At 38.2% G+C, this 26,809-nt stretch overlaps 1 pseudogene; it reads right to left on the reverse strand.

Moving 5' to 3' along the window:
• Nucleotides 1-2,122: 2,122 nt before the first annotated feature.
• On the reverse strand, nt 2,123-25,540 carry LOC138177293 (uncharacterized; annotated as a pseudogene).
• Between the last annotated feature and the right edge of the window lie 1,269 nt (nt 25,541-26,809).

A 26,809-nucleotide genomic window follows, 5' to 3' on the forward strand; every position in this document is an offset into this window, starting at 1 on the left:
TAAGTGCCCACATACAGGGGCTTTCTGCCCCACTACTTCTGCACTCACTGGGCATATTGTGGTTCCTTCTCACCCCTGCCATTCTTTGCAGCACAGCTGTTTCTGGCATTCCTGGTCAGCAAAGGTTCCCTCAGTCTTCCCAGCCTCAAATGCCCAAATTCCCTTCACTATCCTGGGAGTAAAAGTTCCTGTGATTGGAGCCAAAGCAGCCTTTCAAACCCACAAGAGCTTGCCACTTGTTGATAAAATGTCTTATGGCTTGTTAAAATGGAACCTAACTTGAAGGGGTTTACCCTTCACAGGGATGAAACCTTGTCCTCAGCTTTTTCTTCTAATCTTCTCAAATTGTGCCAGGAAGACTCCCTGTGTTCCCCTATTCTTATTTATCTCCACCCACACTTGTTCACCCTAAGTTGCTATTTTAACTCTTTTATCGGGGGAAATATTGAGAACTCAGAATTTTCTGACCTACTCTGCCATCTTCCCAGGATCGTCTGTCCATGCTAATTTTTAAGGAATTATATTCTTCAGCAAACTTTTGGACTTAATTTTCTATTTGCCCAAATCTGCTTTTTAAGGTACTTTTCTCCTCATTGGCTTTTTAGACCTCTTTTGCCATTTGGGTTCTTCTATTTTTTTAATTAATTAATTAATTTTTAACATTCATTTCTACAAGATTTTGAGTTTCAAATTTTCTCCCCATCTCTCCCCTCCTTCCCATCCCAAGGTGGCAAGCATTCTGATTACCCCTTCCTCTAATCTGTCTTCTCCTCTATTATCCAACCCCACTCCCTTATCCCCCTCCCCTTTATTTTCTTGTAGGGTAAGATAGACTTTCTTTTTTTTTTTAAAGCAATCTGGGTTAAGTAGCTTGCTCAAGGTCACACAGCCAGGTATTTCTGGGTGGGTGCTAAGTGTCTGAGCCCGGGATTCAATCTCCAGGTTGTCCCAACACTGGAGCCGGGGCTCTTACTCGCTGTGCTACCTGGCTGCCCCAAGATAGATTTTCTTTTCCCCATTGCCTGTGCATCTTATTTCCCAGTTCTATGTAAAACTGTAATTTAAATGCAAATTTAAAGATCTTCCCTGCCCCTAGGCCCTTTGATAGGCTTAAGAGGTGCTGAGAACCTTCCTTGATCTGAAAATATACTCTTCCCCTTAATAGGATAAATGTGGTCACATGGAGCCTGTGGCAGGAGGCTTTGTTTTCAGGAATGTCCACACCTTGATGCTGTGTAATTGGGCAGTGGGTCAAGAGCGTGGTTACATTCTCTGACCCAGGAGAAGGCTATATAATCCCTGATGTGAGGTTTTGCTTTGGTGCTCACTTTGAGAAGTGGTATGTGATTTGACCAGATGAGACTCTGGGCAGCCGTTGAGAGCCCCCCAGCTTTGAAAACCCAGATGTTGATGTTTCCCTCTCTGGTAACTGTGATTTGGTATGGATGTAATGGCTGGATAGTTTGGAAACCTGTCTGCTTGATCTGTTTTTCTGTCTTGTAACTTCTGACTGTATACTCTGAAGTTCAGGGTGCTGACCTTTTTCCCTGAACTAGGTAAACAATATATGTTTGATTGATTAAAGTAAGCTTGTTAACCCATTTTGAGTTGCTTTCCTTTAGAAAAGCAGATCTAAGAATCTGTGTTGGTAGCCACCCTGGGGATACTGGGATGCTTACTGCAACAACAAAAAAAGTTTAACATTTGTTTTTAGAATGTCAAGTTTCAGTTCTCTCCCTTCTTCCCTCCTGTAACAGTAATGTAATTTGATCACATTGTATTGGCAAAGCTAACAGGTACTTAGCACTTAGTAATTAATAAAGCTTCTGTTAAAGAAACAGAAGGTATGAACCCCTCCTGCTGATGTAACAGGAAATCGCTGAAACAACAGGAAGAAGCTAACACGGGGTGTGTGTGTGTGTGTGTGTGTGTGTACACACATGTGTGTGTGTACACACGTGTGTGTATAAGGAGAAGCACCTGCTGGGTCAGACAGATCTTCTTGGAGCCAGGTTCTGGAGGCTGAGGAAGAGGGGCCCAGGCTGGAGAGAATGATTTTTATTTTGAGAACCTGGAAGAAGTGATTTTGATTCTGGGAACCAGCTGAAACTTATGCTGAGTTCTAGGGCCAACTGGAGCTGCTGAGGATCTCCTGAGTAACTTCTGAGGAGCTGCTAAGTCCAAGGGCCAGCTGGAACTGCTGAGAAGCTGCTGAGTCTGAGGGCCAGTCAAGTTGCTGAGGATTTCCTAGGACCAGCCAGAGCTGCAGAAGACTGAGGAAGCATGACTGTGATGTCAATACTTTGTCTGCTTGTGGTTTTGTTAAGCCTTGACTTCCTAGGAGCAGAGACTGTGATGGATTTAAGGTAAACTGGACACTGTAAGCTTCAGTGTGATACAGGGAGTGCATGAAGAGCTCGATAAGGAGGTGGGAGCTATCTGCCTTTGAACCCAAGTGACAGTTTGGTGAACCTAGGTAGGAGTGAGACCATAGAAGTGGATCCAGGGAATCTGAGAGCCTACCTTGGATCAAGATGAAAATACCGCTCTGTGAATACTGAGTAGTGACTGACCCTGATGTGAGGTTTTGCTTTGGGACTCACTTTGGGAAGAGTTGTGTGATTTGGCCAGATGAGACTCTGGGCAGCTATTGAGCCCCTGGCTTTGAAAACCCAGATGTTTGTGCTTCCTTCTCTGGTAACTAACTAGATATGGATGTAATGGTCAGACAGCTGGGAGCCCTGTCTTTTGAGTTGTGTAATTTATTTATGACTGTACTTTGTGACTGAATTAAGGACTCTGTGATTGACTAAATGAATGTACTATCCAGGGGTGGAGTATTTTGACTTTTGTATTTTGTGTCCCTTCTCCTTAAGGATGACTGAATGATTGAGTTGAGTGAATGATTGAGTTACTAAGTGATTGATTGACTACATGATTGTATTTTGTTCAAAACCATGTGACCACTGCGGTGAAAATTATGTGGCCATTTCTGTGATAAGTTGTTGTGAATGCTCTATTTTGATTTTCTGCAATAAGTTGTAACATTGTGAATGTTGTACCTTGATTTACTGTGAATGTTTTGCTCTGATTTGTTATTGAATAGAGTGTTAATTATACTATGTAATCAGAATATTGAAAGTTGTTTACAATAGCATTCTTCTGGAAAGCTGCTCATGCTTGGCTTTACACCTCCCCACCCACTCTCATTGAGAAAGCAAGCAATTCAATATAGTTATACTTATGTAGTTATCCAAAAACACTTCCATAATAGTCATGTTGTGAAAGACTTGCTATATTTCCCTCCATACTATTTTCCCTCCCCTCACTTATTCTATTTTCTCCTTTGACCCTGTCCCTTTTCAAAAGTATTTGCTTCTGTTTACCCCTCCCCCAATCTACCCTCTCTTCTGTCATGTCTCCTGACCCCTTGCCCCTTACTTTCCTGTAGGAAAGATACCCAATTGGGTGTGAATGTTATTCCCTCCTTAAGCCAAATCCAATTAAAGTAAGCTTCACTCATTTCCTCACCACCTCCCTCTTCCTTTCCATTGTGAAAACTTTTCCTTGCCTCTTTAATGTGAGATAACTTATCCCATTCTATCTTTCCCTTTCTCCTTCTCCCAATATATTCCTCTCTCACCCCTTAATTTTATTTTTTAGATATCATCCCTTCATATTCAACTCACCTTGTGCCCTCTTTTTATCTACACATGTATATAAATTTGTGTGTGTACATACATATACACACATAAATGTATACACACTTTTATATATATACTTATATACACACACATTTATATATACACACTTATACACACATAAATGTACACATAAACACATTTGTATATACATATATACTTATATGCACACATAAATGTATATATATACACAGTTATATATTACATATATACTTATATACACACATGTACATAAATGTATACATACACACATACATATCTATACTTATCTATTTGTCTATATACATACACACACACTACACACATATTTTATCCAACTAACCTAATACTGAGAATGGTATCATGAGTTACAAATATCTTTTCCCCATGTAGTAATGTAAACAGTTTAACTTTAAAAAGTCCCTTATGTTTTCTTTTTCCTGTTTATATTTTGATTCTTCTCTTGAGTTTTGTATTTGAAAGTGAAAATTTATATTCAGCTCTTGTCTTTTAACAAAGATGCTTGAAATCCCTCAATTTCATTGAATATCCATTTTATCCCATGATATATTATACTCAGTAAGAAGTCTGAAATGCAGGGATGGAGGGGTCCCAACAAGACCCACCTCAGCTGACCAGAAGGAGATCCAGAAGCCCAGGGTGGTGGAATGAGCAAGCATTAACAACACAAGCCCAGGTGGGCCTTAGCATCAACAGGGGAATCAGCAGACACCAGCTCTGCTGGCTGGCAGCTGCTGAGCCTGCCTGAGTTGCAGGCCAGGGGCATAGAAGTGGATATCTGAAGCAGCCAGACCACAGCTCCACCACAGGTTACTCTGTGAGCCTCAGGGTAACTCAGAGGAAACACTGAGAATCCTGGCCTTGGCCTCAGTCTAGACACCCAGAGGCTACAGCACACAAAGTCAACAAACAGACCATTAGTTCCCAGCCTGAGAAATCAGGAAATAGGAAATCACAATGGGAAAGAAGGAAGCTGAGAAGGGAAAAGCAAGAAAATCGATCCAAGCTTATAGCATGGAAGAAAAAAAATACAGAGGACAATATGCTCTCTATACTCACACCTGAGACTACAGAAGGAAATATGAACTGGTCTCAAGCCTAAAAAGCATTCTTGGGGAAGCTCAAGAAAGATTTTTTGTTTGTTTGTTTTTGCTTTATGGAGAGGAGAAGGAAGGGCAATTGGGCTTAAGTGACCAAGGTCACACAGCTAGTTTTGTGTTAAGTGACTGAGGTTGGATTTGAACTCAGGTCTTCCTGACTCCACAACCAGTATTCTATTCACTGCATCACATAGTTGACCTTCAGGAAATATTTTAAAAGCCAAATTAGAGAGGTAGAAGATAAATTCAAATATACAGTGAACAAACTGGAAAAAAAATCTCACTGAAGAAAACAAATCTCTAAAAAGTAAAATGTGTGAACTAGGAACGGAGGTTCAAAATCTAACTGAGGAAAATGATTTACTAAAAATTAGAATCTGTCAAATTGAGCTAAGGACTCTATGATGCATCAAGGGTCCATCAAACAAAACATGAAGATTGAAAAGTTAGAAGAAAGTGTAAAATATCTCACTGGAAAAACAACTGACCTAGAGAATAGATCCAGGAGAGATAAGCTAAGAATTCTTGGTCTACCAGAAATCCATGATGAAAAAAAGCAGCCTGGACAACATCCTCCAAGAGATTGTCAAAGAAAACTGTCCCAAAGTCCTAGAATCAGAAGATAAAATAGTTATTGAAAGAATTCGCCGGACTCCTTCTGAAAGAGATCCCAAACTGAAAACTCCAAGAAGTGTAGTAGCCAGATTCCAGAATTGCAAGGTCAAGGAGAAAATACTGCAAGCAGGCAAAAAGAAACAATTCAAATATTGTGGAACTACAGTCAGGATTACACAGGACCTAGCATATTCTACATTAAAATTTTGGAGGGGTTGGAATTTGATATTTTGTAAGGCAAAAGAGTTAGGATTGCAGGCAAGGATCAACTACTTGGAAAAACCGAGCATAATCTTTCAGGCAAGGAGATGGTTATGTAATGAGATAAGGGATTTCCAGACTTTCCTGATGAAAAAGCCAGAGCTCACTAGGAAATTGGATCTCCGATTACAAGACTCAAGAAAGACATAAAACAGTAAACAAGGAAAACGTACACATTCTCTCTCACACACACATACACACACACGCATACATGCACATAACTTGGGATTCAATAAAAGCAAACCATTTACATCCCTATATGAGAAGCTGGTACCTGTCAATACTGAAATTTATATAACTATCATGACATTTAAAAGGGATATACATAGATAGATGTCATGGGTATAAATGAACTAATCTTATGATTAAAAAAAAACCTTACTAAGCAGTACAAAGGAATGTAATGGGAGAAAAGGAAAGGAAGAGGCAGAAAAAGGTAAATTATGCCACACACAGGGGCATAAAAACATACTATAGCAGAGGGGAAGGAGGGAGGGTGATGAATATCATATAAACTTTATTTTCATTGGTTATGTTTCAAAGAGGGATCAACATAATCAGTTAAGTTTAATATTATAATGTAAAAAAAACACAAAAACTCATTATAATAGAGGGAAAGGAGGGAGGGAGTGGAGCTCTGTATGAAATTTGTGCTCACTGGTTTGGGTTTAAGGAGGAAATAACATATTCCATTAAGTATAAAAATCCATTGGCCCTGCGGGCAGTAGGAAGTGTAAGGAGGAGTAAAAGGGGGTGGGGGTGGGGTTGGTTAGAAGGGAGAGAAATAATAGTAAGGGAAAAGGGTAAGGGGCACAGGGAGGGAACACTGAGGGAGGTGGTGGTAAAAAGCAAAACTCTTAAGAAGGGGAAGAGAAACAGAAGAAACAAAAACATAAACAGGGAGGAAATGAGATGGAGGGAAAGACACAGATAGTAACCATAACTGTGAATGTGAATGGAATGAATTCTCCCATAAAACAGAGGCAGACAACAGAATGGATCAAAAACCACAATCCTACAGTATGCTGTCTACAAGAAACACATTTGAAACAATGGGATACACACAGGGTAAAGGTAAAAGGTTAGAGTAGAATATATTATGCTTCAGCTAAAGTAATAAAAGTAGGGGTATCCATCCTTATCTCAGATAAAGCAAATGATTATGAATTGAAGCTGAGCAGAACTAGTAGAAATCTGTACAGAATTACAGACACAACGTTTGTGTGACAACCAACTTTGATAGACTGGACTCTTCTCAGCAATGCAGGGTTATACGACAACTCCAAAAGACTCATGATGAAGAGAGATTTCTACATTCAGAGAAAGACCTAGAAAGAAGAGAGTTTGAATGCATATTGAAGCAAAGTACCTGATCTCTTTCTTTTTCTTGTTTGGTTTTGTTCCCTCTCTCCCATTGTTCATCCCATCAGTTACAATCCTTCTTTATAACCTGACCAATGTCTAACATGAAAGTATTTGCAGATCCTATACTTGATTGCGTATCACCATGAGTGGGAGGGGAGGGGGGAAAGAGATGGAGGGGGAGAAAATTTGAAACTCAAGGGATTGTGGGACTGAATCTTCTAAAAGTAAACAAATAAATTAATAAAGACAAAAAAAGAAAAGATAAAAAATAGAACCTCACAATGAATTCTGGAATAGTAGAACCAAAAAAGTAATGCAGTGAAAAAGTTTTCTAGCCCAAGAGAACTTGGAAGGTTGGTAGGAGAACTCTGTCTCACTCAAGCGAAAGGGAAATGAAGTCAAGGGCAGGGAATATCCTGGCAAGGCATTAACAAAGGCTAACTCAGCAAGCCAGAAGAAAGTTCAGGTCAATGACTGAGACCCCAGAAGCCACTGCAGCAGTAACATCAAGGAAAGCCCAGCCACAACCTGCACCCCTGTAGCTCCAGTTCAGTACCAAGGTTTTTACCCTGCTCAGTTCAGCAAACTCTCCATTTTATCTCTGTGTTAATCTATCATTTTAAAATAGATTCTTTCAATGTTCTTTCTTTTTTTTAGAACTCATGCTATATTTTATTTTTTTCCAAATGCTTTATTAACTTCTGATGTATATCATTCATTTCCTGCCAGATTTTGAGTTACAAATTTTCTCCCCATTTTTCCCCTACCCACCCTGCCAAAATAACAGTCCCACAGGATATCCCCTCCTCCACTCTGCTCTCTCCCATATCTTCTTCCATACCTTCTTTGACTTTTCCAGTAGGGCATGATGGATCTCTATGCCCCAGTGCCTGTATATCTTATTTCCCAATTACGTGTAAAATAGTATTAATAATAGTGTATATATAATATATTTATGTAATAAATATATATTATATATAATGTAATAAATATATATTATATATAATATATCATATATAATAAATATAATATATATTTAATATATATTAAACATTTGATTTAAAAACACTGAATTCCAGATTCATTCCCTCCCTTGTCACCCACCCTTACTGGGAAGATAAGCAGTTAAGTATAGATTTTAGATGTATAGCTAATGCAAAACATTAACATAGTAGATATATTGTAAAAGACTGACTATATTTCCCTCCCTCCTATCCTACCTCCCATTTGTTCTATTCTCTACTTTGATCCTGTCCCTTTTCAAAAGTAGGTGCTTCCAACTTCCCTCTCCCCCAGCCTGCCCTCCCTTCCATCATCCCCCTCTCATCGCCTTCCCCCCTACTCTCCTGTAGTGTGAGACACCTTATTTAGTGTGTATTTCATCCCCCCCCAAGCCAAATTCAATGAGAATAAGATTGACCCATTCCCATTTGCCTTCCTTTTCTTCCCCTCCATTGTATCCATTTTCCCTTGCCTCTTCTATATGAGATAGTTTATTCTGTCTGGCCTATCTCCTCTCATTATATTCTTCTCTCACCTCTTAATTTCACCTTTTAAGTATCATCCCTTCCTAATAAATTGGTCCTGTGCCTTCTATCTATGTATACCTGTAAACATATATACAAATATTTACATATGTATTCATAAGCCAGTATACCTTCCAATATAGATATAGACATACACACACACACAAACATATATATATATATATATGTATATATATATATATATATATATATATATATATATTCCCTTCAACTATTTTCATAATGAGATAAATTTCATCAGTTAAAATTATCATTTTTCCATGTAGGAATGTTAATCGTTCAAATTTGATAAGTTCCTTATGATTTCTTTTCCCTGTTTACCTTTTCATGCTTCTCTTGCTTCTTGTATCTGAATGTCAAATTTTCTATTCAACTTTTTTTTTTTCCATCAAGAATGTTTGAAAGAGGGGCGGCCATGTGGCTCAGCGAGTAAGAGTACCGGCTCCAGTGTTGGGACGACCTGGAGATCGAATCCCGGGCTCAGACACTCAGCACCACACCCAGAAATAACTGGTCGTGTAACCTTGAGCAAGTTACTTAACCCCAATTGCTTAAAAAAAAAAAGAATGCTTGAAAGTCCTCTATTCCACTGAATGACCGTACTTTCCCCTGATAGATGATACTCAGTTTTGCTGGGCAGGTGATTCTTGGTTTTAATATCAGCTCCTTTGCCCTCCAGAATATCATATTCCAAGCCCTTCGATCCCTCAGTGTAGAAGCTGCCAGATCCTGTGTTATCTTGATTGTGTTTCCACAGTACTCAAATTGTTTCTTCTTGGCTGCTTGTAATATTCTGCCCTTGATCTGGGAATTTCAGAATCTGGCTATAATATTCCTAGGAGTTTTCTTTTTGGGATCTTTTTCAGGAGGTGATCGGTGGATTCTTTCAACCTCTATTTTGCCTCCTGGTTCTAAAACATCAGGGCAGTTTTCCTTGAGAATTTATTGGAGGATGATTTCTAGGTTCTTTCTTTGATCATGGCTTTCAAGTAGTCCAATCATTTTAAAATTATCTCTCCTGGATCTATTTTCCAAGTCAGTGGTTTTTCCAATGAGATATTTCCCATTGCCTTCTATCCTTTCATTTTTTTGGATCTGTTTACCAGCATCTTGATTTCTCATAAAGTCACTAGCTTCCATTTGTTCCATTCTCATTCTGAAGGAATGATTCTCCTCAGTGAGCTTTTGAGATCCTTTTTCCATCTGGCAAATTCAGCTTGTTAAGGCATTCTTCCCCTCATTGCCTTTTTGAGCCTCTTTTGCCATTTGGGTTAGTCTGTTTTTTAGGGTGTTATTTTCCTCAGTCAGGCTATTGATTCTTATTTTGTAATTTTCTTGCATCATTCTCATTTCTCTTCCCATTTTTTCCTCTACTTCTCTTATCTGCTTCTTAAGGTTCTCTATGGCCTGTAACCAGCTCGTATTTTCCTTTGAAGCTTTTGGTGCAGGAGTTCTGACTTCACTGTCTTTCTCCTGTTCCATGCTATTATCCTTTTTTTCCTGAAAATAGGAGTCTAATGTTGGATTCTTCTGTTTGCTTTGCTTGCTTTACCTGGTCATGTTTCCACTCAGTCACTTGACCCCTGTCCTTTTTGCCACAGTAGGAGTCTGCCATCTGACAGGGGAGCTTTCATTCCAAATTCTGAGGTTTTCTCAGCTGCTAGATGTATTAATTGGGTGCCCTCTCTGAAGTTTCCACATGCTCTGGCAAGCTGGTCACACACCCCAGGACCTCCACCCTGTACTTCAATCAATATCAAAGCAGGTTAAAGCAAGAGTGATTACCCCTCAGACTGGTTGTTTGGTCCCCCTACACTCTGCAGGCCAGGAGCTGAAGCTGACACTTTTGGGTGGCTGCACAGCCATGTCTCCTTAGTGGCTTCTCATCCCAGGGGCAAAAGCCAAAGCACTCCCAACTACTGGGTCCCAAAATCCGCACTGTACTGACCTCTCACTTTGTACTTAGCATCTATGTGTTGATAATTCTCGACTGCCACAGCTGCTGGTGATCTGAAGTCCCTCCAGCCATTGGCTGGTCAGGCCCACCCTGGGGCTAAAACCTTGGCTCGTGTGTGGCTGGGCTCGGCTCCCAGAGCACTGCGCTGGCCGATTCCTGCCAGCCTGCTGAGCTCTCCTCAGCAGGAGGTTAGCTTCTCTGTGTCATTTTGTGGCTTCTGTAGCTCCAAAGTTTGTTCAGAGTCCCCTTTTACATGGATTGGGGAAGGTGGGAGCTGGAGCTACTCAGAAGTCCTGTTCCTACTCTGCTATCTTGACTCTGCCCCCCTTTCATTGTTCTTTTAATACTTGAACTGAAAGAAAAAAAAGCAGATATTGCAATTATGATCTTAGAGAAAGTTATGGATAAAAAAGATATGATTAAAATTGATAAGCAGGGTGACTACAGTTTGTTAAAAGGTACCATAGACAAAGAAATACACACACATATACATACACAGAAACAAACATATACGCATATAATATTAAAATATATACAAACATAAGTAATTCCTCAATTGATAAATGGTTAAAAGATATGAATAGACAGTGTTCTAATGAAGTGATTTAAACAACTTGTAGTCATATAAAATGCACTAAATCAATATTAATTAGAACAAGGCAGATTAACACAACATTGAGACATTATTTTACACCTAGAAAATTGGTTAATTGATAGAAGGAAAAAGTGACAAATGTTGGAGAGGATGTGGAAAAATTGGGACACTAATTCATTGTCAGTGGTATTGCAAAATGATCCAACCATTTTGGAGAGCAATCTGGAATTATGCCCAAAGAGTTATTAAACTACCTATATCCTTCCACCAAGTAATACTACTATTTGATATATTCCCAGAGATGATTAGGGATAAAGGAAAGAACCTATATATTCTGGAATGTTTATAACAGCTCTCTCTGTGGTGACAAAGATCTAGAAATTGCAGGGATGTTCATCAATTGGAGAATGACTGAACAAGTTGTGGTCTACTATCATGATGGAATACAATTGTGCTATAAGAAATGACGTACTAGGGGCAGTTAAGTGGCACAGTGAATATAGTAACTGCCCTGGAGTCAGGAAGACCTGATTTCAAATCTGGCCTAAGACACTTGACACACTTACTAGCTGTGTGACCTTGGACAAGTCACTTAACCCTAATTGCCTTTTCTTACCCCCTAACAAAAAAGAAATGATCATCTAAATGGTTATAGTAAAACATGCATGGAAGGACTAGCTTGAAATAATGAATAACAAAATAAGCAGAATCAAGAGAACATCATATACGGTAACAGCAATATATTTTTTTTAAATGACGACCAAATAAGTTATTTTGTGCATTATAAATACCCAAATTAACTATAGAGGGCATATAAAGATATGCTATCTACATCCAGAAAAAAAACAACTGATAGAGAGAAGTATGTTTTTTTTTTTTTTACTAATTTTACATATATAAATACCTTTTTGTGTCTAATGGCAACCATCTCTAGGCTGAGGAGGAGGGAAGAAGAAAAGAAATGAGCATGGTAATTTCTTGTATATTTGAAAGGAATAGTAAATTGTATATAGTAGATTTTCAGTTTAATAGACAACCATCTTTTTTTAACATGGTACTATGCTATGGAAACACTTTTAGTCCATTAATTGAAAACAATATAAGATAGAAAGTATCCACAAATCCCTTCATGAAAGAGATCCCTAAAGAAAATTCCCAAGAACATTATAGCCAAATTCCAGAATTTCCAAATAAAGGAGAAAATGTTGAAAAGAATCAGAATGAAAAAATTCAGATATTTAACTACAGTCAGCATTACACAGTATTATACAGTTTCCACATAAATAGATCAGAGGATTTGGAATATGATATTCTGGAAGGCAAAGGCACTAGGATTAAAACCAAGAATCACTTATATAGTGAAACAAAGCACAATCCTTCAGTGGGAAAAAATGGTCATTTAATAAAATAGAGAACTTTCAAAGTTTCCTGATGAAAAGACCAAAGTTGAACAAAAATAAAAATGGTTTTCAAATACAAGACTCAAGAGAAGCATAACAAGGCAAAAAGGAAAGAGAAAATGTGAGAGATTCCATAATATTAAACTGTTTGTATCCCTACACCGGAAGATGATACTTATAACTCTTAAGAATGGAATTTGGATGGGCCGGCCAGGTGGTGCAGTGAGTAAGAGCGCCGGCCCCAGCGTCAGGAGACCTGGGATTGGTTCCGGCCTCAGATACTTGGCACCCACATAAAAATAACTGGCCGTGTAACCTTCAGTAAGTTACTTAACCCTGATTGCTTAAAAAGAAAAGAATGGAATTTGGATTAGTGCAGTGAAAAGGAGTATACATAGGCAGAGGGTGTGGGTATAAGATGAATATGATGGAATGATATCCAAAAACAAAATTACATGGTGAAATAAAAAGGCTTACACTGGGAACAGGAGGAAGGGAGTGTTAGAATGAGGTAAATTATCTCACATGAAAAGGCATGAATGACTTATTACAGTAGAGTGGATGATGGGAAGAGATGCAGCGGGCATTTATTGAATCTTACTCTTATCAGAATTGGCTCAAAGAGGTAATGACATTCACAACCAGTTGCACATAGGAATCTATCTTACCCAACAGGGAAGTAGGAGAGGAGGAAGTTAAGAAAAGTGGGTAGGACTGACAGAAGGGAGGGAAGAATGAGTGGGACAAAAAAATCATAGAAATAATAATTTCATTAAAGAGAATGACAATGATGCAACCTACCAAAATTTATGAGATGCAGTCAGAGAAGTACTTAGGGGACAATTTATTTCTTTTTGTTCTTTGTTAATTTGTTTGTTCACTTTTAGCTTACAAGATTCAGTTCCACAATCCCTTGAATTTCAAATTTTCTCACCCTCCATCTCTCCCTCACCTTTTGCTTTATCTGAGATAAGGATTGCTACCCCTGCTTTTTTTTTTCCTTTAGCTGAAGCATAATATATTCTGCTTCAGCCTTTTACCTTTATCCTGTGTGTATCCCCTTGTTTCCAATGTGTTTCTTGTAGACAGCATATTGTAGGATTATGGTTTTTAATCCACTCTGCTATCTGCCTCTGTTTTATAGGAGAGTTCATCCCATTCACATTCACAGTTATGATTACTGTCTGTCTCTTTCCCTCCATCCTATTTCCTCCCCTATTCATGCTTTTGTTTTCTTTACCTTTTCCCTCCCCCTCCTTAAGAGTTTTCCTTTTGGCCGCCACCTCCCTTAGCGTTCCATGCCTGTGACCCCCTCTTGTTCTACTCTTTCCCCTTGTTATCGCCCTTCTAACCACCCTCCTCTTCTTATCCTCCCTTACCACTTCTACTGCCCATAGGGCACAAGAGATTTTGTTATACTTGTTGGAGTATGTTATTCCCTCTTTGGCCCCGAACCAAAGAGCATAAATTTCATACATTGCTCCTCTCCCTCCCTCCTTTCCCTCTATTATAATGAGTTTTTGGTTTTTTTTCACATTAGAATCTTAAACTTAACTGATTATGTTGATCCCTCTTTGAAACAGAACCAATGAGAATAAAGTTCATATGATGATCATCTCCCTCCCTCTTTCCCCTCTAATATAGTATGTTTTTATGCCTCTGTGTGTGGCACAATTTACCTTTTGCTTCCTTATCCTTTAATATTCTCCCATTATAGTCCCTTTGAACACCTTAATAAGGTTTTTTTAAACCACCAGATTAGTTAATTTATACCCATGCCCTCTATCTATGTATATCCCTTTTAAATGTCATGATAGTTATATAAATTCCAGTATTGGCAGGTATTAGCTTCTCATATGGGGATATAAACAATTTGCTCTTATTGAATCCCAAGTTATGTGCATGTGTATGTGTGTGTGTGTGTGTGTGTGTGAGAGAGAGAGAGAGAGAGAGAGAGAGAGAGAGAGAGAGAGAGAGAGAATGTTTTCCTTTTTCCTTTTTTTTTGTCTTTCTTGAATCTTGTAATTGGAGAACCAATTTCCCATTGAGCTCTGGCTTTGTTGTCAGCAAAGTCTGGATGTCCCTTATCTCATAAAATGACCGTCTCCTTGCCTGAAAGATTATGCTCAGTTTTGCCAGGTAGTTGATCTTTGGTTGCAGTCCTAGCTTTTTTGCCTTACAAAATATCAAATTCAAATCCCTCCAATATATTAATGTATAAGCTGCTAGGTCCTGTGTAATGCTAACTGTAGTTCCACGACATTTGAATTGTTTCTTTTTGGCTGCTTGCAGTATTTTCTCCTTGACCTTGTAATTCTGGAATCTCTTTCAGGAGGAGTCTGGTGAATTCTTTCAGTAACTATTTTATCCTCTGATTCTAGGATTTCGGGACAGTTTTCTTTGACAATCTCTTGGAGGATGTTGTTCAGGCTGCTTTTTTCATCATGGCTTTCTGGTAGACGAAGAATTCTTAAGTTATCTCTCCTGGATCTGTTCTCTAGGTCAGTTATTTTTCTAGTGAGATATTTCTTCCTCTGAAAACTGCCTGTTCATATCCTTTGACCATTTATGCAATTCAACTATTTAAGACATTGTTCTCCTCATTGGCTTTTTGGGCCTCTTTTGCCATTTGAGTTAGTCCATTTTTTAAGGTGCTATTTTCTTCAGTATTTTGGGGGCTCTCCCTAGCAGGCTGCTTTCTTGCTTTATATTATTTTCTTAAATCATTCTCATTTCTCTTCCCAATTTTCTTCTACTTCTCTTACTTTATTTTCAAAATTCTTCTTGAGCTCCTCCATGGCCTATAATCAGTTCATATTTTTTTTCTTGGAAGCTTTGATGCAGGAGTTTTTACTTCGCTATCTTATTCTGGTTCCATGCTTTGATCCTTTTTGCCCCCCAAAAAGAATCCTATGGTCTGATATTTTTACCCTCTGCTTGCTCATCTTGCAAGCCAATTACTTGTCTTTTGAGCCCTTTGCCATGGTAGATCTCTGCTTCCAGAATGGATAGATCTTTGTCCTAAATCACAAGGATTTTTGCAAATGTCAGAAGACTGAGTAGGTTACCCTCTCTACAGACACCTCAAGCTCTGACACACTGCTTCACACCTCAGGACCACCACCCAAGACCATGATCAGACCAAGCAGTTCAAAGCAAGAGCAATTACCCTCTGAAAGGTTGCTTGGTCCCCCCACAATTTGTAGGCCAGGAGCTCCAGAGGCAGGCAAACAGCTGCTGCTGAACACACTGCATCTCTACCACCTCTCACTCTGGGGGCAGAGGCTCAACCACACTCTTCTGTCACCTGGTTCCAACAGAGTTCCCCACTGAACTTTTACTTTATCTTTGGTGTTTATGGATTGAGAAGTCTGGAAACCACCACAGCTGCTGGTGATTCACTTTCCTGAAATCTTCTCTGACCCATCTGTGCCACTGGCCAGGCAATCCTGGGGCCAGGACCTTGCAGGTCATGGGGGTCTGAGTTCAGCTCCCAGCTCAGTGTGATAGACCCTACCTGTCTGCCTGCCAGGCTGCCTTCAGCAGATGATTTGTTTCTCTCTGTCACTTTATGGGTTCTGTGGCTCTAAAATTTGTTTAGAATGACATTTTATACGTATTGGAGGTGGTTGGAGCTGGAGCTGATTGGAGTTTCTGTTTTTACTCTACCATCTTGCCTCCACACCCAAAAATCTTTTGACTAACAAATATAATGGACTTTTAAAATCTTTATCTTTCTTGACCTCTCTGCAGCCTTTGTAAAATATCTAACACTGGGGTGGCTAGATGGTGCAGTGAGTAAAGTGTTGGCCCTGGAGTCGTGAGGACACAAGTTCGGTTCTGGCCTGAGACACTTAACACCCACACAAAAATACTAGCTGTGTAACCTTGGGCAAGTTACTTAACCGCAATTGCCCTCCAAAAGGCAAAAAAAAAAAATCTAACATTTATTTTCCCCAATTACATATAAAAACAATTTTTAACATTCATTTTTAAATGTTGGTGTTCCAAATTCTCTCTCTCTTCATATCTTTCCTACCCAGTTTTTTGAGAATGCAAGCAATTAAATTTGGTTATACATGCAAAATATAATTCCTTCTTAGGTTGTGAAACAAAAAACAGACAAACAAAAAGAAAGTGTAAAAAAGTATGTTTCTCTTTTTAGGAGAATAAAAATTTGTTTATTTGAATTGAAACTCTCTTAAGAAAAAGACACTTTGAAATGAAAAGCCATCTTTCTACCAAGAATCTATTCTTATGAATTATCTCTTGATACTTCTACAAGTTTTTCATATAACTATTCTTTTTCTTTTTTTTACTTATTTTATTTTTATTTGGTACTTTATAGTTCCCTAATTACAAGTAAAAGCAATTCTTTAAATATTTATTTTTAGTTTTCAACATACAATTTTTCAGACTTTGAGCTCTAAATTTTTTCCCAAACCTCCCTTTCCCTTCCCCAATTTGATATAGGCTATACATGTAGGATCATATTGCCCACATTTCCACATTAGTCTTGTTGTGAAAGATGAATCAGATAAGGCAGATCAGGGAGGGGAATAGTGTCCCCCTAGAGTTTAGAGAAAAGAACAGACAGTCAGTAGAAATGTTTGTCATCCATATTAACAGTTCTTTGGAGGAAATAGAACTGGTTCATGGAAACATAGGGGTGCTTCATCCTAGCAATTACTGTGAGACAGTGAAAGAATCCTGATTATACAATATCACAAAGTGACTTAGGAATTAGATTAGGAAGTAGAGCTTGGAATAAAGATGAAATATCCACATTCTGGAGGTAATATTGACCCATAAGAAGGTAGCTAGGAAAGCATAGACTTCAGGAGATTCAGCAATATTGTCTGGGGTGAGTGGGAACCCATTGAGAATTGAAATTGATGAGGATGAAAAAAAAACAGATAAAAATCCTTATTCCTGTTACCCTCAGGATAGGAAACAAAGACAGACAGCTTTGGGAGGTTCAGAAGCACAAAAATCCTTCTTGAATTAGATGGATGCATCTGATGGGTTAGATTGAATGGATTATCAATTCAGATTGTCACTCCAAACCTCATCCCAAACTCATCTGCACGCTCACCTCATTTCCTAATTCTATATCCTAGTTCCTTGGTTTGATCCCTTTCTATACCTTCTCTCCAAGCCCCATCCCTCTGACTATTGCACATCCTCAATTTAATCTATATCTATATGTATAATTTTGGAAGATAAAGAGGGAATTAAAATATCCTTTAGAAAAAATAGAATAACACACCATCACTCCCTCTTCAAGTACTTGATTTCTTAGATAATGTCAAGATGACCAAAGAGAGGTCAAGAACTGCTGAAGAGTTTCCTTGCACCTGAAAATCAATAGGGTCTACCCAAGTAGATCTATAGCTATCCTATTTTATGCAGTTGAAGACCACAGCAACCTGCTGTGGTTTTCTATAGAAATATGACTCTCAGGCAACAACCCCATGGTCAAAGTTTACAAACCTGCATGTCAGGGTGAACTTCCTTAGCTAACCTCCTCACATCGATGTATGGAGACAAAGCAGGATGCCAGTGATTCTCAAACATGAATCTTTCTCAGAGCTTTTCATCACTATCCCAAAAGTTAAACGAAATAAGATTGACTGGGTGAGAACAAGGGGAGTCAACAGGATGGATTTCCATTCTAGGGAATTCTCTCCTCCCAGTCTCACAGGGAAAATGGGGAATTAGAGACAGAGTCGAGCAGAGTTTACCATCTCTGGGTAGGTCTCTAATCTGATCCTTCCTATTTCCAAAATTTTCACATATTTACTCAAATTTTTCTTTATTTCATCTGACAGATCTGGAGTGTGGCCTGTAGTTACTGTGAAAGTGAGAATGACTGCTCAGTCTTTCTCACTGATCACATTCAACTGTATAAAGAAAAAAAGTAGCTAGATGAATGTGGGGTGTAGGGTACAGGGGAAGGGGCCTATACCTTTGACCCAGGTGACTGAGCTAATAACTTTGGGAATTGGAACTTTCATATGTTCAAGAATTTTATGTGACCAGTAATAAAGGATGAAAGAGAATTCCCTATTACTAGTAAACCAATTAACAAACATTTATAAACACCTACTAGGTGATGAGTACTATGTGACAAATGTGACGATGTAAAGACAATGAAGAGCTAGTCATTTCTCTCAAGGAGTTTACAATCCACTGGAAAGAAACATCTTCACAAATAAGAAAATGTAAGAGTGAACCCTGGGGTTACAAGGTCCAAACATCTATTACAGGAGAAATACGAAAGACAAATACAAAGTAAATTTTTATGGAAGGAAGAATGCTATCGGGAAGAAGCCCTTTTAAGGGATATAGCACTTATGATGAGCCTTGAAGGGAACTAAGGAATCCAGGCAATGGAGATGAGAATGTAGAGCAACAGCCTGGGGGACCAACAGTCATCTCAGAAACTAAGAGACTGGGAGGTATGAGCAGCAAATCTGGGATTTCAGGGCCATGTGATACAACAATGAAGAGAAACATAGCATAGGATTGCATTGCTGAAACCATTCTGGTTCCTGAGACTTGTACTGATGATTACTCATCTCCCTTCTCTACATTCCTTCAATCTTTCCAAAGGAGGAGTGTATCCTTCCCAAAGTTTACTTCTATCTCTTAGGAAATTTTCTCTATCTGCTTACCTTACTTTAAAACCTGATTTGGGGATAAATATGACTAGTTAGTGGTTTTGGCTGAACAACAGAAAATAATTAATTCATATTTACCATTTTTTTTTTCAGATCAGAGAGAGAAAAATTTACACTGAGACCTATCTCTCTCGCTTTGTCTTTATCTTTATCTGTGTGTGTGCGCGTCTCTCTCTCTGACTCTCTCTTTCTCTCTCTGTCTGTGTCTCTGTGTCTGTCTGTGTCTGTCTGTCCGTCTGTCTGTCTCTCTGACCTGGCTCTTACAAAGCTTGAATTCTACTTAAGGTTTAGAGTTGCTTTAAACATTACTAAAGGAAGCTCAACATGGACAGTTTGTTTTATTGGGAAGCTTTTATCTTCCCCTTTGATCTCAGGCATTTAAATCATAGCGATACACAGTTTGGGCCACCCCCAAAGCTACAATGCTACAACTAATTTTCTTTTAGTACTCTTATGAAAAAGAGAAGGGGAAGAATATTAGTGCAGGATTATAGGATACATAATATATAGTTCTCCCCAGTCACCTCTCCTTCTTTGGTATTATACAAGATGAATATAAAATGTTTAGATTCCATACTTTGAAAGGATAAATCACTTTCTGCATCATCGGTGATACATTCAGAAAGTGAGGTCAGAATTTTGAAACTATAGTAACAAAGGCACAGACTTGAGACTTATTAGCACTTAAACTTCATGCAAAGACCTTTTTCAGGGTTTTCCAGAAAACTCAAATGCATTATAGCTTTGCCATTCCAATCAAACTGCAATTTTTTTTGACCTATGCTTTTTAGGTCTTTTCTTTTTTTCATCATTCTTCTTATCTGCCTCTGGAGTCACAAAATGCTGGAAATGGAAGGAATTTTGGAAACCATCTAGTCCAACCACCTCCTTTATAGATGGGGAAACTGAGGCCAAGAGAGGACAAAACACTTGTGCAAGACTACATAGTGACTTTCCATTTCAATCATGCAAGAGTTAATCAGACCTCTAGAGCTCTATAAGGAAGAAACGAGGTCAAAGGATCTATTCTAGGCTTTGCACAATGCAGTCATGATGGAATTAAGAAAGGGTATGGAGAGGTGCTGCAAAAAGTGGAGGAACACTTATCTCCCAGTCTTTCATTTCTCTCTCTCTTTATACTTGTATCATTTCTGACCATTGTCCACTTCTTTGTTAATCACTGGGTCTATTAATTCATTTTACAGTAATACTGAAAGACATTGAGATACTCATTTATACTTACATTGCATATGCATATCACTATCTTCTCTGGTGAAAGCATTCAAAGAAAATAGAATGCACTTTAGAAGTTATGCATAAAAATGCTTTGGGATAATCACTAGGCTTTCCAAAAGTCAACTAAAGTTGGATCTCCATTCAAATCCTGACTCTTACTTACTTACTCTTACTTACCTCCAGTTACTGACTGTGTGACCTTTAAAGTTACTTAAATAACTAGTAATTAAATACTAGAAGTAGCATTACTGGCTCAAAGAATATGAAATTACTTATAGCCCTTTGGGCATAGTTCCAGATTGCAAGTCTCTTTTATCTTTTTGAGAATCAAGTATCTCATCTGCAAAATAGAGATATTAATATTCTGTCTTACCTTATAAACTCATTTTGAAGAAAATCTATAATTTCTTTAAACTGAAAGAACTTATAAGATATGAACTTGTTGCATTTTATTTCCACAATGTCTCAGGAGAAAAACAAACAAAAAATTTCCCGATTTAATCAATATAACTGAAATAATTTAAACTATTTCACACTCATTTCTTTAAAAAAAGACAGAAAAGTGATCAGGAAAAAAAGACAGGACAATAAAGAATCAGAGTTTGGTACACATGAAAATATAAAGTACCTGGAAAAGAAATTTGTAGTTGACAAAAATTTCTGGGAAAGCAAGAAAGTGGTCTGGCAGAAAATACATTTAAGACAACATAATACAGTAAGTTTATGCCATAACTCAAAGAGATGTGTGGCTGAATATTAATGGTCACAAAAGTAAGGAAAAAAAATATATTAAGCTGCTTTCATGAATATACCTAGGAGGACATTTTCTATTAAATGAAATTGAAAAGCTTTTGCTTGAACAAAATAAAATAACTAGAATGAGAAAAGAAGCAATCAGTTGGGAAGGAAAAAAAATCTTTAAATCAAATAATCTAAATCTAAAATACTCTAAATATATAGGTAAATAATAGTAACATGCAAGACACAAAGTCTTTTCCCAATAGAGAAATAGTTGAAGGATATAATACTACTAATAATAGCATTGATAAAGTGTTTATTGTATGTCAAATACTGTGTTGAGCACTTTACATATATTACCTTATGTGATCATCATAACAACTGTGAGAAATAGGTGTTATTTTTATGCCCATTTTACAGATAAGGAAACTGATGCAAACGGTGGTGAAATGACTTGACTAGCAGCACACAGCTAGTAAGTGTATGAAGCCAAATGCACTTAGGTCTTCCTGACTCAAGGCCTAGTGCTCTCTCCACTGAGTCATCTAGATGATTCGAGCGTAAATATAAACAGAAATCTTCAGAAAAAAAAAATTTCAAACTTTTTTTTTAAGCAATTGGGGTTAAATAACTTGCCCAAGATTTTTTGTGTTTATGTGGGTCCTCCCGACTCTGGGGCCAGCACTCTTACTCACTGCGCCACCTAGCTGCCCCTAAATTTCAAACTTTTAACAACCAAAGGAGAAAATGTTCTCAATCGCTAAAAATATGAGAAATACAAATTTTTAAAAACTGAGGGTTTTCATCTTACTTAGCAAATTGACAAAGATGAAAAAAAATTAGGAATAGTTTGTTTTATATCTGGACAAAGTGCAAATGCATTATTTCTTTTGTTTTACTTTTCAATTTTTAAAAATTTATTTATAGTTTTCAACATTCATTTCCACAAGACTTTGAGTTACAAATTTTCTCCCCATCTTTCCTCTACCCCCCACCCCAAGATAGAGAGCCCACTGAGTACCCTTCCCCTAATTTTCTCTCTCTTATATCCTCTCCCCCCACCCAAACTTTCTTGTAGGGCAAGATGGATTTCTATACCCCAATGTCTTTATATCTTATTTCCCAGTTGCATGTAAAAAACAAATTTTTTAATATAACATTTGTTTTTAAAACTTTGATTTCCAGATTCTTTCCCTTCTTCCCTCCTCACTCACCCCCATTGGGAAGATAAGCAATTGGATATAAGTTGTAAGTGTGTAGTTATGCAAAACATCTTCATAGTAGTTACATTGTGAAAGCAAGAGTGATTACCCTCTGAATGGTTGCTCTGTCCCCCTACAATCTGCAGGCCAGGAGCTCCAGAGGCAGCTATTCAGCAGCAGCAACAGCTGAATCCACCACACCTCTACCAATTCTTGCCCCAGGGCATCTGGTTCCAACAGAGTTCCCCAATGACCTTATACGTTCTCTTTGGAGTTTATATGTTTAGAAGTCTGGAAACCACCACAGCTGCTGATGATTCACTCTCCTGAAGTCTGCTCCAGCCAGTCTGTGCTACCCCACCTTTTGGCCTGCCATGCTGCCTTCAGCAGGATATTTGTTTCCCTCTGTCACTTTGAGGGTTTTGTAGCTCTAAAATTTGTTTAGAGTCATATTTTACAGGTATTGGAGGTGGTTGGAGTCAGAGCCCAGTGGAGTTCCTGTTTTTACTCTGCCATCTTGGCTCTTCCCCCTGAGGGCTTGTTTTATCAAATGCATTATTTTTGGAGTTACAAGTTGTTCAATTGGTTTGGAAAGTCATTTAATATTATGTTAAGAAAAGGACTAAAATGTCCATACCTTTTAAACCAGAATTCCCAAGGTTAACTGTATATCTCAAGGAGGTCAATGAGTAAAAGAAAGACTGTTTATTAGGAAAAAATGATTGATAGTATATTTTGGAGTAGGAAAGGATTCTAAGCAAAGTTGAGGCCTATCCATTGGTAAATGGCTAAATAAGGTACTCCAAATGTGTAAGTTGAGTACCTTTCTTTACTCTTTCTCACTCTGCTTTCTATTTTCTTATCAGAGAGGGGCCTCAAGGATCCCATCTCTACTATGAAATGGAGATTGGTGGTCCAAAGAGGCTTGAACAGAATGGAAATTGTAGCTCCCCTAAGGGGTGATTCAAAAGATCTAAATTTCATATAAAAATATTTTAATCAGTACCGTCCTCACTACTGCACAGAAGCTTCAAGTATGTGTGTAGCCATTAATTTCCTTGTTGCTCTTAATAAAACCAACCACATCCCAGGAACTTCATCACTAGTTGACTCCTGGCTTAGCCTGTGTGGGTTAAAGGATCCTAGAACTATTACCCAGGTTTTTGTCCCCACTTCCTTATCTACCAACTAACACAGGTAGTACTTAACCTTCTGAAGCACACTGAAGTGAGAGCATTATTATGTTCACTGATACTTTTGACAAACTTTCTGAAGCTACCTCCTTCCTCAATCTTAGATGTCACCTTTGAGGTGAATCCAACAATAGACCATTCTCCAATAAACTGTGGCAAAGAGCTCTGATGAGAATTGAAAAAAGATGTCTCTGCTCACATAGGCCCATAGTCTTTGTCAGCTGGGAAAACCATAGTCCAAATCTCTCTTTTTATAAGTGAGGAAACTGAGGCCTGAATGGTGAAGTATATCTTTGCCTCAATTCTATCTGGTTCTCACATTATCTTCATAGCATAGCAGAAAGTTAATGAGACTAGGAGTTAGGAAATCTGAGTTCTAGTCTGGTTCTAATACTAACTCACTCTGTGACTTTTGGCAAATTATTGAAGCTTACAGGACCCTGATTTGCTCATTTGTCCAATGGGTCTAATTGTATTGGCACTGTGTGGTTCATGGCATTATTCTCATGATCGCATTATTTCCCCCTCCTCTTGCTATGTATTCTAGACTTATGTGTGACTGGCAATTTCTTGAATTATTTGGGGATAAGGGAGAGATATTGCCACAGGAACACATGAGAAGATCTCAACTGGGGTCCTAACAAAAGTTCTCCCTTATTACTGTAATGGGAATGTAAATTTAAAGATCTTCCCCGCCCCTAGGCTAAAGTGCACCTGGAGCCTGGGGTAGGAGGCTTGTTTTTCAGTAGATACTTCTTGATTGGCCAGTGAGTCAATAAGGTTGTTACATTCTCTGAGCCAGGAGAAGGCTATATAAGCCCTCATGTGTAGCTTTGTTTTGGGGCTCGCTTTGGGAAGTATTCTGTGATTTGATCTGGATTATGGGAAGCCGTTGTCCAGAGCCCCCCGGCTTTGAAATCCAGATGTTGTTTGGTATGGATGTAATGGTTGGACAGTTTGGAAAGCTGTCTACTTGATCTGTTTCTGTCTTGATAATTCTGCCTGTATACTTTGAAGTTCAGGGTGCTGACCTTTTTCCCCTGAACGAGGTAAACTATATATGTTTGACTGATTAAAGTAAGCTTGTTAACCCATTTTGAGTTGCTTTCCTTTAACAAAACAGATCTAAGAACCTGTGTTGGCAGAAAACCCTGAGGACGCTTGGGGTGCTTGCTGCTACAATTACTTATGAAAGACTTGCATTCATCCTGTGACTCTAATTACTCATGGTCCTGAGGGATACTTTTCTCTTCTGCTCTACCTGGATGTGAGATAACACCCCATCGGAGAATTCATGTAACATCAAATCCAAAACATGCACAAAACAAAGGCCATCAAGCTACCATCTGAACCCTAATGGCAAAATTGGTTTAAATGGCAGGTTGCAGAAAGGGGGACTTGGTGGAATTTATCATCTCATTTACTATTGTAATCAGAAGTAGAGATCATAGATTTCAATTTCAGTTTTTTAAAGAATGTCATTTCAGGATTTCAACACCTTAGAGGAAGAAAACTCTTATAGATAATGCAGTAAAACCCTTCATTTATCAGATGCAAAATTTGTTCTATGGTTTTTGTTATGATGAATGAGAGTTTGGGACTATTTTTATTCTAGTTACATAAAAGAAATAAAGGCATGGACACATACTCATGTGTAATTTCATATTTTCTTCTGACTAATCATTAGTCGACAGCAACTATTGGGACAGACAGTTTTGAGTGAGAAGACACAAATACACATCTTTTCCTTTCAACTGCAAGTGCTATTTTTCTCTGTTCTGCCCAAAGAAGTTCTATTTACCTATTACCTTTACACCTTTCCCAGACCACTCTATCAATCTATTCCCATTCTGGCTCACTTACATTTTGTTAGTCTTCTGTATTGTTATCGAGGGCTTGGAGGCCACACACCAAGGCTAGCCCCATGTTCAGCAGTAGAATCTTCATCTTCTGAAGGGTTTCTCTTTGATGCTTTCAGCAGCACCTAAATGTGTGAGGATTCTGATGAATACTCTGGGCTTTCTGGTCAGCTGCCTTTATACTTCATCCTTGGGTGGGGTTCCTTATGATGTGGCACTGAAGGGACACAAATCCTTCAGAGTTTACATTGTTCAGTCACTAACCAGTGAATAGCTGCCAAAGGCCCAAAGGACAGATTAGTACAGCACTTTTTGACACTAGAAATTTGACAGTTCTGAAATGCAAATTTCCAAGGTCAACAGCCAGTGTTAGCTTGAGTCAACTTCTTCAGATCAAATCTATGTCTGTCCTGAGACCAGAAAATATAGTTCCTATGTTTTTTGTTCTTGTGTCAGTCAGGCAATTAGTTTCTCAGAAAGGATTACTCTGAGGACACCATTTTTAAAACTGTTGAATATTTCCAGTAAAGCACCTAAAGTACATGTAATCTTGTCTTAGGTAGTGTGGGAAGAACATGCAAATGAAGAAATATCTCTCATTGCTATTTGAGAGTGTTCTGTCCACTTGGAGAAATTCAAGAAACATTTATTAAGTATGCACTCTTTGCAAAGTACAATTCTAGGCACTGGCCAAACTGAAATATTTGGACCTAATCTCCTTTGTGGTGCTTGCAGTCTAGTGCACAAAAAAACACTCTAAGGACATTCTTGTTTAGTCTTTTTCTTTGAATTTAAGGGTATAGGGTACTCCCAGAGATGAAAATCATTCTACTGGTATAACTCATTGATGTTCTTTGCTTTCACATCACAAAAATGTCACCATTTTCCAATGTATCCCTGCTCTCCACCTCTCTACCCTGTTGTCACCATGGGAGCCATTCCTCATATTGAGGACCAATACCTATGATGTTCCACACTCAAAGAAGTCCACCTCTGCAAAGAAATCAGGAGTTCTCTTCTCGTAACTCTGCTTTGCAGCTAAATTTGATTATTATAATTTTGTAACATTTAATTTCCTTTTATTATTATTTCCATTTACAGAGTTTTACTTATGTAAATTATTTTTCTAGATTCTGATTGCTTCACTTTCTGTTTATGGCTATTAGATATTCTAATGATTCTTAAATTATCTCTCCTCTATCTATATTATAGGTCAGTTGTCTTTCCTGTCAGATATTTCATATTTTCTTCTGCTTTTCTGTCTTTTGTTTTGTTTTATTATTTCTTGATATCTTATGAAGTTATTAGCTTCCTTTGGTCAATTTAAGAAGTTATTGAAGAAGTTATTTCAGTAAGT

The sequence above is a fragment of the Petaurus breviceps genome, unplaced genomic scaffold, assembly GCF_028583685.1.
Source record: "Petaurus breviceps papuanus isolate PSGF00001 unplaced genomic scaffold, PetGlider_PUasm1.0 90383, whole genome shotgun sequence".
Lineage (NCBI taxonomy): Eukaryota > Metazoa > Chordata > Mammalia > Diprotodontia > Petauridae > Petaurus > Petaurus breviceps.